This window comes from Podarcis pityusensis (genome assembly GCF_964106645.2).
Source record: "Podarcis pityusensis genome assembly, chromosome: 6".
NCBI lineage: Eukaryota > Metazoa > Chordata > Lepidosauria > Squamata > Lacertidae > Podarcis > Podarcis pityusensis.
The window spans coordinates 49,110,406-49,126,329 of NC_138030.1; positions in this window are offsets into that span (position 1 = coordinate 49,110,406).

Genomic DNA, 15,924 nt, shown 5'->3' on the forward strand with positions numbered 1-15,924 from the left:
TATGTATGCAACAACAGCAGCAAGAATACTCATTGCAAAGTATTGGAAGACACAAGAGCTACCCACACTGGAGGAATGGCAGATGAAACTGATGGACTATATGGAATTGGCGGAAATGACTGGCAGAATCCGTGACCAGGGAGAAGAGTCGGTAGAAGAAGATTGGAAGAAATTTAAAGATTACCTACAGAAATATTGCAAAATTAAAGAAAGTTAGAGTGATGATGGATTGAAATTAAGTGGTTTCTAGCTGTACAGGCTTTAAAGTTATATACAGATCAAGATTAAGGATCAGGATTAAAAAGGTTAAAAGAATGGAAAATTGGCTATTAATAGGTAAAAATTTAATGTTATATTATATTGAGATTAAGGATTGGGATTAAAAAGGAGGGAAAGGAATTGCTGGACAAACAAACTGAATTGGAATACAAAAGAGGGAGGCATGAGGAGGTCCAGAAAATAAGTAAATTCAAAAGTAGTGATGAAAAGATGGAATTGTTTTTAACTGCTTTTTCTTTTTTCTTTTCTTTCTGTATTGTGTATTGTGTATTGTGTATTTTTCTTTTTACTTTTAAATTCTTGTTTTTATTGATGTGTTTCTTTTTATCTGAAACTTTAATAAATATCTTTTAAAAAAACAAAACAAAAAACAAGTAGCTTCCTCATGGCGATCTTATTGTGGAGAAGCCACCTTAATGTGCAATTTTTGAAGCTCCCAAGGGTCTTCTCCAAAGGGAGTCAATATATAATAACAATTTAGAAAGCAATTTCATGCAGGCCTGAGTGAACTAAATAAAGGAGGAAATGTACTGCTGAATCCAAAGCAAACTGGGCATGACACACTTGTAGTATCCCTCATTTTTGCTTCATGAATGGTGACCGCCATCGCCACCAATTCACGGACACCTCTGCCGGCAGTGGTGAAATTACTATGAAGTCAGTATCACACATGACATTAACATGCCGTAGTCACTATATTTCTCAGCCTGGTCCTCACCCCAAGAAAATATTAAAAAGTAATGGGGGGGGGGGGAATGGACCGGTGAAAAAGTTAGCAAGATAAAATTACATATATATCCTGCTTTATTTAATAAACATGACTGTATAAATGATACACTCTTTCCATATGCATTCAGGAGCCGTTTTACCATGTAGGATTGCATTTAAAACATCCACTGAACAGCTGTTTGTGTGGCCTGGGTCTCAAATGCATTGTAAGGAGGAACAGAAGGTGCTCAGGACTGGTTATCTGACATACACACTTTTGCATTGTTAACATTCATTTGCCACTTCCAATACCTGTTTCTCCAATAACTGTTTAAAAGGTCTGTTTATGAGCCACATTGGAGTTATACTTTTTTTGTTTGTTTGTTTTCCTTTTTCTCAGCTCACATGAGTGGCTTACTGGCATGAGAAGTGTCATTTATGATCCTGAAGGTAGCAGAGAAAGGGGCTAGCCTAAAAAAAAAAATATGAAGCTGCCATGGGCTCAAACAGCTACATGAATGAGCCTGGAGACATTGTATGCATAATTGGCTTACAGGACTTTGCAAGGTACTGGCTTGTGTGCAATGCTGCCCTCTTCTGGAATCTGATGGCCTCTTCATATAAATCGCTCCTCACCTTCAGTGAATCTCATTGTGCAATTTTCAATACACCGTTTGCACGGTTTGAGTCCCAAACCTTCATCTCTGGGATGGAAGTTCAAAGCTATTCCAAAAGCAACTGTTATTAAGGTCTTCACCTCCGCCAGATTTGGGGGGGGGGGGGGGAGAGATTCTCATGGATACATATACATTGTTGTTCATCCACCAAAATAGGAACTATCCGTAATACAGATGTTTCCTACTGGATTCCACATTGTCAACTTTTTTTCTGACATGGCTTTTGTTCCATTAACTACTGTGTGACCAGCAGAAACGCAATTGGTACTGTTTCAGTATGCTGGGGAAAAGCTTTGCCTGCTAATGTTTCCATTTTTTCAGCAGTGGTTTAAATGCACAAGAGCCCCTGCACAGAAAATAGTTGGCAGCTGTTAAATCTGATCCCCGCTCATGGGCTTGTTTCAAGTGGCTGGCCATTTCTCATGCAATGTACTCCACATGCTTGCCCTCATAAGTCCAAATGCATAGGCATGGAAACAAACGGTGTAGTAGAGGTCTTGAGCAGTAAGCCTGGATAAAACAATTCTGAGGATGTCAGGCAAGCAGGAGACCATACGATAAAGATATCATGAGGAGGCTACAAGTTTGGCCACCTCAGCATTTATTCTGCATTCTAAAAGCACTTATGAGCTCTTGGCACCAAAATATCTGAACAAAGCAATATATACAGTCTTGTATTCACACCCCAAGGTGCTTAGAGGAGACAAAGTATTCCACTAAATCTCCTTTGTGGCTGAGGAGATCATAAGTGAGAGCATCTGCATAAGTTAACATTCCACTAGGGCCTGTGTCAAGACAGTCCCAAGCCCTAGTCCAACATCTTAAACCCAAAACACCACCAACTGAGACAATTGCATTTTTTAAAACAGCCATTCATGGCTCAACATAGTTTGCAGATTTTTAGTTATACTATTCTATGGCAGGCTTCTACTGTTGTTGTTTTACATTTTATTTAAGTTTTTCAGTAAATGACCATTAACAAAACTAGCAAGTAAACAGTGTTTTGTTTTGCGCACGTGCCTTTGCTGTTTATTTCTTTATTTAAATTTATATCCTGCTCGTCCTCCCAAAGCAAAACAATACAATTAAAAATAAAATGAATAGAAACATTTAAAAACACAAAGAACATCAAAAAACATTTCCGCTGTTTTCAAATTCCTCCTGAATGTTAATAATGAGGGAGACACCTGCCCAGGGTGTCTCATTTCTGCCTGTCATGCTTTTATTAAAGGAAAAGCATCTATCGGGGCAAGGGGAGGGGATGGCGGTTCAGCTTCCAGAATTGTATGTGTACGTGTTGTTTCCTATTCTCTGGCACTGGAATTTTTTATTTTTAAAAAATATTGTTTTAAACTGACCAGATGGTAACCCTACCTGGAGATTTGACTTACTTGCTGATAAAGCAGAAGATGAAACTAAGAGATGCTTAGAGGCATATGATGTTGCATAGCAGCAGGCTAAAGGGCAAAACTGAAATATACAGGTCATCAGACATCACCAGACCAGAGCCACAGGTTTTCTCCCAGTTTTTTTTCCATGGGAAATCAACAAATATTGATTCTTTGCCCCCAAACAAACAAACAAAAACCCCAGTTTGTTCTGTTTCTTTATGATTTACCATGAAGCATAAGCACTCAATGATTGTTTTAAGTGAAAAGGTTATTTGTCAGAAATTATCTTTTCATGAGTTTAGATTGTGATGGTTTAGTGTTTTAAATGGCCAATCCTAAAATATATTCTTGGCTAGCCCTGAGTGAGTACAGATGGAAGGAATACTCAGCAGAATCTAATGTGAAGCACTTTGAACTCATGGAAGCTCTGTATAAATGTTAAGTGCTATTACATTTTACACTTGCAAATATAACGATCATCCCTCTGGAGATCTTATGATGAAAGGTAGTATATGAACTATTATTGTTGTTATTATTATTATTATTATTATTATTATTATTATTCCTGTATCTTTATATGGAAATACACAAATTGTCTGAATTGAGAAGACTTGACTCCACTGTACTGAAATCCAAATGACTCCAAAATGAAATCTCCAGAGTGGATAGATCTTTTGTTATTTTCGTAACAAACCAGGGTAGGCCTGTTCATCCCGTGCATTGATGAACTATGGGCAATGTGGCTCAATACAGTCTTCTCCGAATAGTCCCACTTGACACTTATTTAGTACTTTCAAGTGTTCAAAGTACTTTGCATATGTTTTCCTTGCAATGCTTGCAACAACCCTGTAGGGAATTACTATTATCCATTTCATCATGGATTTGAAGGCGAGAGAGAGGATTATCTAATATTAGGGAAGAAGCAAGATCTGAACTGGGGGTCTTGCTGATTCATAGCTCTACCACAATAACAAGAGCAACAGCAACTTATAATGCACCTGAAACTTTCTCGATGCTATTCAAACATTTTCTTAAAGCGAAAAGTCAGTCCTTGTGCACATGCTTGCAATCAAATAGACATGATACAGAAGGGGGAAATAATAATAATAATAATAATAATAATAATAATAATTTATTATTTCTACTCCACCCATCTGGCTGGGTTTCCCCAGCCACTCCGCACAGCTTCCAACAAAAGATTTAAAATACATTAAAACATCAGTCATTAAACACTTCCCTAAACAGGGCTGCCTTCAGATGTCTTCTAAATGTCATATAGTTGCTTATTTCTTTGACATCTGAGGGGAGGGCATTCCACAGGGCGGGGGCCACTACCCAAAAGGCCCTCTGCCTGGTTCCCTGTAACTTGGCTTCTCACAGTGAGGGAACCGCCAGAAGGCCCTTGACGCTGGACCTCAGTGTCTGGGCAGAACGATGGGGGTGGAGATGCTCCTTCAGGTATACTGGGCCAAGGCCATTTAGGGCTTTAAAGGTCAGCACCAACACTTTGAATTGTGCTCAGAAACGCAGAGGAAAGAGGAAAACAAGCACTAAAGCAGAGCTCTTTCTGGCAGAGAGGAAGACGCAGCTTCTTCTTCTGTGGCTGATGGATGGACTCAGCCTGATCCTCTCCTTGCCACAATCTATTTCCTGGGAGGAAAGGAGTTCATCTTCCCACAGTGCAGAAAGTGTGATATTTTCATTCACAGGGGAGATGGCAATTCAACAGAAGCAATTTTAGCTAACCACTTTTGCACAGCTGGAAAATGGTATACACCTTATATGTGTTGCCTTATATATGGTCAAATCAGATGGTTTGTCCATTCAGCCCAGTGCTGCTGACTCTGATGGACAGGCAGAAGTCTCCCATAACACCTGCTTCCTGGACCTTTAAATTAGAGAAACCAGGGATTCGATCTGGGACCTTGTGTGTTCATAGCATGTGCTTCACCACTGAGCTATGACTCCTCCCTGGTGTGGTATGAGGGTTTCTTTTTAAAAATATAACTCCAGGATTCAGATGATTAAGATGTGAGAGCCTGCCTTGCTAAATGCTTCTGTTTTTCACACATCCCTTATAGTTTTTATATATAAAATGTGTGCGGCTCCTGTCTATTTGAGCATGCTGCAGATGGTCTTCAGCAAAGTGTCTCTTCCAATTTCTTTCCATCAGCCACATAAACAAATGATAAGAATAGCAAAACCCATCTATTTTTAGTCAGAGACAGCGAAGTCTTCTGTTATCAATATGAATACCAAACAGAACTAAGCCATGAACCTAAGCGAGAATTAAATCAAATTCTCCTTCCAACGCAAGTCCATCAGCTGAAGTCACCCATCAACAGTCAACACCTGGACAGCAGACTGAGCAGGCCCAAAAGCTGCAGGGCCATCCCACGATGGTGAGATGTGTTGTATTTCTATGTAAATTAGAGTGATTTATTTTTAAATTTGCATCTACAGTGGTACCTCGGGTTAATTTGTTCCAGAGCTCCGTTCTTAACCTGAAACTGCTCCTAACTTGAGGTACCACTTTAGCTAATTGGGCCTCCCGCTGCCACTGCGCCGCCACCATGCGATTTCTGTTCTCATCCTGCAGCAAAGTTCTTAACCTGAGGTACTATTTCTGGGTTAGCGGTGTCTGTAACCTGAAGCGTCTGTAACCTGAAGCGTCTGTAACCCGAGGTATCACTGTATATATTAATGCAGACCTTATCCTCTTTTGAGTTTTTTTGGTGATGAGGCAGCAGCCACCCTGCTTGCCTCTATCTATGGATGCAGAGAGAGAGAGATAGACCAGAGAACTTTGTGGATTGGGCCCAGTGTGAAGAAACAGCAGGGTTCCATCAGATTGAAAAGTAGCCCCAGTGGGATGTAGCGGCGGAAGAAGCCTCTTGGGCACCTGGGGTGGCATGCACCATAGGGGCAGGGCAAGCAGCACCCATAGGGATGGGACAGGGTGCGCAGTACCCATAGGGCCAGGGGCACCATGGGGCCTTGGCCTCCCTACACTTGGGGGGGAGGCAGCGGGCGTACAGCATGGAGCCTGCAGGCTCCTAAGGCGTGTGGCTCGGGCACGCTGCAGGCCCCATGGTGAGTGCCATCTGCCATTTTGTCACCCCCCTCAGTGGGGACACCCGGGGTGGACCGCACCTACTGCACCTCCCCTTGCTACGCCCCTGGTGGTATGGTGTGGAGTGCATTCCCTGCTGAAATATGAGAGGCCCCATCCAGATCACTTTTCTGCCAGCTTTTGCAGATGTGCCTGTTTACCCAGGCATTCCTTCGATTTCTCTGTCTGAGTTTCCTGTTTTCAATTGCAGTATTGTTTTAATGGCACGGTTTTAGTGTGCCTTTTCAGCGAGGAGGCATTGCCATTGTACTCACTGGTGCAGAGTGCTGCCATTTTGTGCTAGCACCCATGTCATTTTTGCAAAAAGGGAGTGAGTGTGTGTGTGTGTGTGTGTGTGTGTGTGTGTGTGTGTTTTTTAATTAGGGATATTTATTTTTTTATTGGTTTCTGCAACTTAGTTTTATACAGTGGAACCTCGGGTTGCGAACGTAATCCGTGACGGAGGCACGTCCACAACCCGCAGCGTTCGTAACCTGCAGCTCTGTGCATGCGCATGCGCGTGGTGCAATTTGGCGCTTCTGCGCATGCGGCGAAACCCGGAAGTAACCCTTTCCGGTACTTCCGGGTTTCCCGCAGTACGCAACCTGAAAACACGTAACCTGAAGCGTCTGTAACCCGAGGTACCACTGTACTTTGCAAACTGCATAGAAGGCTATTTTGGCATTAACTGGTATATAAATTTATAATTAAGTAACTAACTATATTAACAATGTTTTAAAAGTTGTGGCAGACATAGCAGTGAGGTGGCTGCTTTCCTAGGGGCAAAAACAATGGAGCTGGTCTGTAAAACATGAGATGGGGGGTTGCAGCTTTGGACTTCCATGTCCATCTGACTGTAGTCTGCACAACTACCTAAGGCTGGCTTTTGACCACTGAGCCTGGAATTCCCTTGCTCCAACAGTCCACCCAATTCCTTCCTTTCACATCTTGAGGAAACAACATAAAAGTAATGCCTTTGAGACAGCTGGGTTTGCTAGAGTTTTTCAGGAAGTCTGGCACGTAAACTTTTCTTTGATGTTCAGAGTCTATCACTAATTGTAATTAAAAGTGGGGGAGAAATTAGATTCAGTTTGGATTCAAAGGCTAATTCACACTTTCTGAAAAAGCGAAACACAGCCATCCTTCAAAATCTGAATTTCTCTGAATTTTGCAATGCTGTTCTCCAGCCAAGTCATATGTACAAACAAACAAAAAGCATATACTGGGGTAAAAGTTCCATAAAAATGCATTTATTAGTGGGGGGAAACACGCAAAAATCTGTTACAATGGGCAAAATTGCTTTGCGAAAGTGTGTGGAAGAGGCAAAAATACAGAATTAATGTGTGTATTAGGAGAATTTTGCACTAAAATGCTGGTGAATTTTCAACAAGAACTTTAAAAATAAATTCACAAACCGGGGTGGAAATGCAGAGAAGTGGACTGAAGAGCAGGCAAATGAGAAACAGAGAGAAGCCAACATTGTCAGGTTTGCTCATCCGTAATGGTGATGGGGCCTGAAAGGATTTTCTCCCAGTCTAGTGCTCCTGGGAATGAGACTCTCCTTCTCTGTTATGGTATGGCACCACGTAACTGGTCTCTGGCCTAAGCATTCTGCCCCACCTTCAGGGAAATCCTTGCTTGCCTCCTGTCACCTCTGGCAAAGCTCACCTTTTCTACTGCTTTTTCTAACATGGATGCCATAGCTAATTTATCAGGAGTCCTGTTTGGGCTGTGTGCATGTTCAAATCCTCTCCTGGCCTGCGCTTCTGTTATTTTCTTATATTCCGTGGATGGCTTAGAATCCATTATTCTAGGGGTTGCTAAGTGTTCTCTAGAAGGCCCTTTGAGGCACACAATGTCAACTGTACTTTCAGTATCATTTCCCATTACATTTTCTTGTTTTGTTTGTTTACAGTTTCATCTCATCCCTCCCCCCCCCTTTTTTTTGCTTTCTGTAGGAGATGTTCCAGTTGTCATGGTAACCTCTCTCTTCTCTCCCCCCGCCCAGATGTTTTCATACATTTCTTTGTGGTCTCTCTATATATAGCCATGTAGTTTCCCCCTAACCCTGCTCTGCAATGATAATAAGACCTGACTAGCAAGGAAACTGTCTTTTCTTACTCTTAGCCAGCCACTTCCATTAGAAAGTAGAGCATCACAGGCTTTCCTATGTAGTTGATCATATGAATCTTCCCAAATTCTGTCCTTCTCACCAGGAACAGTTGACCTGATGGGTCTTTAGTTTTTGTTTGATGGATCTGGAGAGCGATTTAGACAGTTTGTTGGCTTTTCATACATTGAAGAATGGGCTTACTGACCAGGTAGCCCATTGAGCTCAGTGATATGGATCATCTCAATTCTATTTGTGGTTGAATTGTTACAATGTTGACATTTCCCTGTGGGCAGGGTTTTTTTGCAGCCAGGACTTGGCAGAACTCAGTTTCGGCACATCCCAGATGGGCACCATTGCCCTTCTAAGAGAATGTGTGTGGTAGTCACAATCAGCATGCTTAGGGAATGATGATTGTGCTGATTATGACTACAAAATTGTGGATTCATTCTGTCATGCACCTCCCATAATCCTTGATTAAAAGATTAAAGGAAAGTAACAAACGAGCATCTACCAACAGTCGTATTAAGAATTAAGTCTAAATTTGAATTTTCTGGGAAATGTATCTCCTTTTTCCCATACCTCACTTTGAGACCTGATTGACCAGAGACCTTTGTGACCTTTCTGCCACTCTTTGGTGGGGAAATCATATTGTAATGCCTATCAGTAGTTTACTGCCTGTGTTCTTTGTCATTTAATGCCCCTTCCATCCAGCCCTTCCCTTAATAACATCACCCACATCTCTTTCCTATAGCTAAGTATGCCCTCAGTCCCCATGTTGTTCAGTCCTCAAGTATCTCACTCACTGGACTGCTCCACACACCCCTTGCCTTAGCCTGCTCCGAACCAGCGGATACCTGTAGAAGCCAAACTTCCTCAGCTTTGCTAAACCCTTGCCTTTTCTTGCTGATTATCATCTGGTAGGGGTCATATTGGCTACACCTGCCTTAGAACATCACAGAGAACAACTGAGGCATATATACATATCAGTTTCTGTATTTACACAAGGAATGGGTGCCTGACTGTGAGGTCCTCACTCAGCATACACATTTATACACCAGCACCATCATTCTCATCACAGCAGCCCCTCCCTCCTGTCTTGGGTCAATCCATTTAATGCATCACCTTTACTCCACTATTTTTCCATGCTTCATCCAACATGCTTTTCAGACCCAATGCAGAATCCACAAGCAGTCTTTGCACCTTGCTATAGCACCTAACTACAAACACACCTGTTTCTAATAGCTCCTGGGAAGGTCAAAATTGCACACCTTGAATGATGAGTTCTGCATCTGCTGAGGAAAGAGGCCAGAGTTTGCAAGCATCACAACAGGTGCTTACAAGTCTATTGGCAATGCATTGTTTGCCCCGGTTCAGCTCAGCTATGTAGGTGTTTGTGCTGTGATTAGCCTTGATAGTGCAGCAACCCTAAGCAGCTTCCCTGGTCAACAGGTTGCTTACAACATGACCATACAGGCCCATTGAGTGTCCTGGGAATATTCCCTGGTTCCCTATAGCCTTGTGAATCTGGAACATTCAATTATTCATCCAGTATCTCTGTTGTCAGTACATGCCAATTCTACCTGGTAAGGTTGTCACACAAAGCCTGATTTTTCACCATTGTGGCTTTTTTTCTACACTGTTCCTAACACAGAAAATTTGGCAATAACGTGCAAAATATGAAATGTTTTTTATTGAGCTTTGTGTATGAAATTATTTGACAATTTGAAATTCTACTGCAAAACATTCAGAAAAAAAGAATTTCAATGTTTGTGTTTGTTTGTTTTTGTTTGTTTGTTTGTTTGTTTGTTTAAAAAAACTATCACACACTCCAACATTGACTGAAACTGAAAACAAGAACCATATAACTATGGGATCTACTGTAAAACTGTATGTACAATTTGTACAGTAGTACACCACAGTTTGTTTTCATGTTACAGCAATGTCAAATACTATTTAATCCACAGTGCCAAAAATGAAGGTTGATGCAATAATGCACACCAGGAAATGGTTTGATTTTACATTGTGATTCACAATTCTGAAGTTTCAAGAAGATTCTGCTAGTGTTTTCCCATGACCAATTATCCAATCAGTGACTGCTTTGTGAGCCTTCTTCATTAGCTGCACATCTTCAGAAGGCTATTGTTCATGAGTAGATCATTTCCAAAAAAAAATGTGCCATTAATATTAGATGACGAATGACACTTTGCAGTGTTTAAAAATATCTTACAATCATTTCCATAATAATAAAGAAACACAGTAAAACCTTCTGCATATGAGATATAACTCAAGAGGTAGAAGAACTATTATAAAATACCTTACAATGTGGAAAGCAATTGGTAATTTTCCATTTGGTTTATGTTCTCAGTGATGACTTGCTCTAGAAAAAGCTCCAGGACTTCTCATTTCCAGGGTGCATTCCTTTTTAATGTAGGTGACATAACGAGGAAGTAAAATGACCCAAATTACAAATGGTCAGTTAGCTGGCATTTAGAAGACCTGCATTTAAACCCTGAATGCCCATAGTGCCTAACTATTCATTATGCATGGCTGCTGCTGGGTTCACTTCAAAGTTTAGCATGAACCTACCTAATCTGCAGTTCCTGAAACACTATTCAAAACAAAACACAGCTGTCCTTTGAAATTTGCACTTCTCTGAATGTTGGTATGCAGTCCTGCAAAATATGCATACCAAGAGAAAAGTAAACTAGGGGAAAGTGAAAACCCAAAAATGCATTTTGGTACATTATTTTCATTAACATATGGATTTGTGTGCATATGCTTTGGTTGGCTGGAGCACTGCCTTGCAAAATTTGGAGATGTGTGGATTTCAGAGATGCCTTGCATTCCGGTTTGCATATTGATTCAGGAATTTTGAATTCAGCAGGTTCTAATGAAAATACAAACCAAGTGAATTTCTTCCCTCATCACAAATGTACCATACTATGAATCTAAAGCAGAGAGGGGAAGAGACACAGGGCTGCTGTTTTCTCTGGCAGCAACATCTATTTCCAGACTCAGTTCTCTCTAAAATGGAAAAACCCAGCCTTCCTCATGCTCTCAGTCTATGATAGTTCGGCTAAATGGCTATAGCATTATATATTTGACCTAAAGGGAGCTTGGATCAAGTCTTGCCCCTTTTATAGCACCATAGACCCATTGCTAAGTGGGGGCTCAGAGTCTGGTAAGAAGGAAATGCATCTCTTTTAAATGCATCTGGCTTAGTGGATCCAAAATCTTCCAATGTAGAGACAGGTGAGTCAAAGATGACTTTTATTCTGGCTTTGTCAGGGTCATTGCAAGCTGGAACTAATGCCCACAGTTCTAATAATGACTGCAAAAACTATCCTGGGGTTTGCAAGCCAATTATTAATCAGTGACCTAAGAGACATCTTACCTTACACGTTAGCCCTGTTGGCTGGGTCTGATGGGAGTTGAAGGCCAACAACATCTGGAGAGCCGCAGGCTCCCCATTCCTTGATGCAGAGTGATGCCTGATAAATGATGCTGCAGAAAGCTGAAAAGTAATAGATTGCTTACAGATTTTTAGACCTGGTCATCATAAACAGCAAAAGAATTGGTAAATCTGCTTCCAGATTCTAGTACCTTAAAACGCAGATAGAAAACTTGGGGAAAGACGAGATCAGAATACTTTTGCTGGGCATCTAATTTCTTGTGCTCAGGGAATATTTTTGGATGGAAGAGTTTCCAGTTGTGTGACACACAAACAAGCACATACACAGTTTATATTGATACAGTTTAGACAAAGGTTTGCCATTTCATCTGCTGCTTGTGGGGGAACAGACCCTTAAATTGCTGGCATCTTCCATGAAGGTCTCCATCTCTCACTGAATTTCACTGGAATTGGGCACCTGCCCTCCTGCAAATCCTATCCACAATATATGACATCATCCTTTTCAGAAGCAGCATCATTTTAGGATGGAATACTATAAGAAACACAAAGAGGCATCCTCGCTAATAACACTTTCTAGAATCCTAGAATCCTAGAATCCTAGAGTTGGAAGAGACCACAAGGGCCATCGAGTCCAACCCCCTGCCAAGCAGGAAACACCATCAGAGCACTCCTGACATATGGTTGTCAAGCCTCTGCTTAAAGACCTCCAAAGAAGGAGACTCCACCACACTCCTTGGCAGCAAATTCCACTGTCGAACAGCTCTTACTGTCAGGAAGTTCTTCCTAATGTTTAGGTGGAATCTTCTTTCTTGTAGTTTGGATCCATTGCTCCGTGTCCGCTTCTCTGGAGCAGCAGAAAACAACCTTTCTCCCTCCTCTATGTGACATCCTTTTATATATTTGAACATGGCTATCATATCACCCCTTAACCTCCTCTTCTCCAGACTAAACATGCCCAGCTCCCTTAGCCGTTCCTCATAAGGCATCGTTTCCAGGCCTTTGACCATTTTGGTTGCCCTCCTCTGGACACATTCCAGTTTGTCAGTGTCCTTCTTGAACTGTGGTGCCCAGAACTGGACACAGTACTCCAGGTGAGGTCTGACCAGAGCAGAATACAGAGGCACTATTACTTCCCTTGATCTAGATGCTATACTCCTATTGATGCAGCCCAGAATTGCATTGGCTTTTTTAGCTGCCGCGTCACACTGTTGGCTCATGTCAAGTTTGTGGTCAACCAAGACTCCTAGATCCTTTTCACATGTACTGCTCTCAAGCCAGGTGTCCCCCATCTTGTATTTGTGCCTCTCATTTTTTTTGCCCAAGTGCAATACTTTACATTTCTCCCTGTTAAAATTCATCTTGTTTGTTTTGGCCCAGTTCTCTAATCTGTCAAGGTCGTTTTGAAGTGTGATCCTGTCCTCTGGGGTGTTAGCCACCCCTCCCAATTTAACAAAACATTATTAAACAAAAGTCTTTATTGAGTTACAGTTTCCATTCTCAAGCTGCTGCGTGCAACTCTACGTCTCATGGTTAGATCGGCGAAGCTCCATCTGAGTCTCCGCCCCCTGTACACCAGTTTAAGATTCTAGCCTTACTCCACCTCTTCCGTCTCTCCTTTCTCCTCTGGGTCCTGCTACCCCCCGGGGTCCCTTCCTTCCTGGATTCTTCTGACGCTGACGTTGACCCCCCTGACTCCTCCCCGTCTTTTCGGCGGGCTTTGGGACCTGGCTCCCTATCCGGGCTGCCAACTGCACCGCCCTCCTGTACATTTGAACTTGGCGCGCGCGCCCAGCCTTCAACCTTCCTCTCGACCGTTTCCTCGCTCCCCGATGGAGGCGTGGCCAATCCTGACTCATGTCCTCCCACTGGCAGTGCGCCGCCTGATCCCGATGCCTGGGACTCCTCCCCCCTACTGCACTCTGGTGTGGACGCTGGTCCTGATTTCCAACTGCTTCTCTCTGAGTCCCCTCTGGCCCCTTCTTCCTGGGGTGTCCCCCTCGGCACTCCCCTTGCTCTGACCATGGGAGCCCCTTTCTGTGAATCTTCCGATTCGCTGGAAAGACTCAGAGACCTCGGACCGCTGTCATCGCTAACATTACCTTCGGACTCCTCCCCCTCGCTCTCTATTTCCTCCCTTTCCTGTGCCTCTGCTCCTGAACCCCTGACAGGTGTCATCTGCAAATTTGATCAGGATGCCCTTGAGTCCATCATCCAAGTCGTTGATAAAAATGTTGAATAAGACCGGGCCCAAGACAGAACCCTGTGGCACCCCACTAGTCACTTCACTTTATGCAGCCAAACAAATAAACAGATCAATAATCTCATATTCAGTCCCCAGCATTTCAAGGTGGGGTTGAAAAAGACCACTGGAAAGCAGTGATCATCATAAACCATCATGAGCTAGATGGACCAAAGGTCTGATGTAGGTTAAGGCAGCTTCCTATGTTCCTTGGTTCAAAGGGCAGCATGGAAACTTCTATATGTGTACCTTCCAAGCCCAGCACCCCCTTCTTACTGCAGCTTGCTGAAAAGCTGTTCCCAAAAGCTGGGGGGGGGCTCAGAAGTGGCCTTGAAAATAAGGAGCCTGCAGTTATACCAGAAAATCATGGGGTTTGGCTACTAGGCATGCCCTATGTTGCTGTTGCTTTAGTAGTTGGCTGCAGTGTCTTCTTTCTACGGGCATACATGTAAACTGCAACATATTGGTTGCAATGTATTCCTGCCTTGTATACAAGCATGTATTTCTCTTTCACACCACTTCCTCTCAGCTTTCAGAAACAGGCCTCTGACCCAGCACACAGCTCACACCCACAGATTTTCTCAGCTTCTTGAACGTGCCAGTCCCACCCAAACAAGTCCGCCCACCGACATTGTCACGAGGACCTGCCTATTTTCAGCTTTTAGGCTCATTCTCTTTAAAAAGCCCCCCGGTCGGTTATGTTCTCTTGGGCAGTCCCTGTCTCCAAATGCCAGCGTTCTCCAAACTACACAGGTGGCATTTGGTCTGTAGAGAACAGGACACTTATTTTGCCAGGGAAAACTTAGCAATTCAGGGAGGAGGAGGAACAGAGATAGTGAGACCTGAGATGCCATTTGGATGAATACATTAAGAAGTCTGAAAAGACTGGCTGTTAAGCAAGTTGTTCAATTGTTATCGGACCTCGCAGTTATATATCTGAATGTTTTTATAAGATTTTTGACAGTGGTATGAAGGACACAAAGGTGCTTCAACATGCTTAAATAATAGCAACCCCTTGCAATTACAACCCAGAAGATTAAAAAAAAAAATCATGTATGTAAAGCAGGGGTGTGGTCCTCCAGAAGGTATTGGAATACAACTCCCATCAGTCCCAGTTAGCATGGCTAATGGTCAGGGGTGATGGTAGCTGCAGTTCAACATCTTCTGAAGGACACAAAGTTGGTGAAGTCCAGATGTTATTATCACCTTCATGTTCATTAATTACATTTACATCCCACCTTTCTTCCAATGAACTAAAGACAGTGTATATGGCTCTCTCCCTCCCCATTTTATCCTCACAGCATCTTGAGGCAGCTTAGGCTGAGAGACAGTAACAGGCACAAGGTCACCCACTGAGCTGCATGGCTGAGTGTTCCTCCATAGTTTCTGTTCTTTTCATTGAGGCTGCAAAATACAGTACAACGTCCCAATGGACTGTGTCTTTAGGCCACTGCTCGCAAATCCACCAAGACAGAACACTTTGATTTAAGCAGATTTACTGCCATTAACTCAATGGGATTAGCCTGTAGTTGAATTTCTGAATTGCCTTTCGTGATACTCTCAACATCAGCCCCCATTCCCAGCTTTGTTTACCATCTAGGTTGATGAAGAGTTCTACAGAAGTTAAAAACCTGCACACTGCCGTGTGACATTTTGGTTGGCCTCATTAAGATATTGCCCTTATTTTTCTTAAAATATACTGTGGTCTTTGTAGCCTGCTATGCTGTGCTTTGAAATTACCTGATAAAGATGGATGTACAGTCTGTGAAGCCTTAGCTCTAAGCAGAAAAGCTGATTATTTCCTGTTCTCCTGACGTACAATATGTCAAAATAGGGACAAAATAGTTCTTTATTGAAAACAGAATAGCCCCTAACCTGCCCTCCACAAAAACAGTGTGTTGTCTCTACAAAAGAAAAGTTTTCTGCTTGCTGTGCTGCTATAGACACTGCTCAGGTATAACTTTTGCTTCTAGAAGTGGTTGGCAAATGCAAT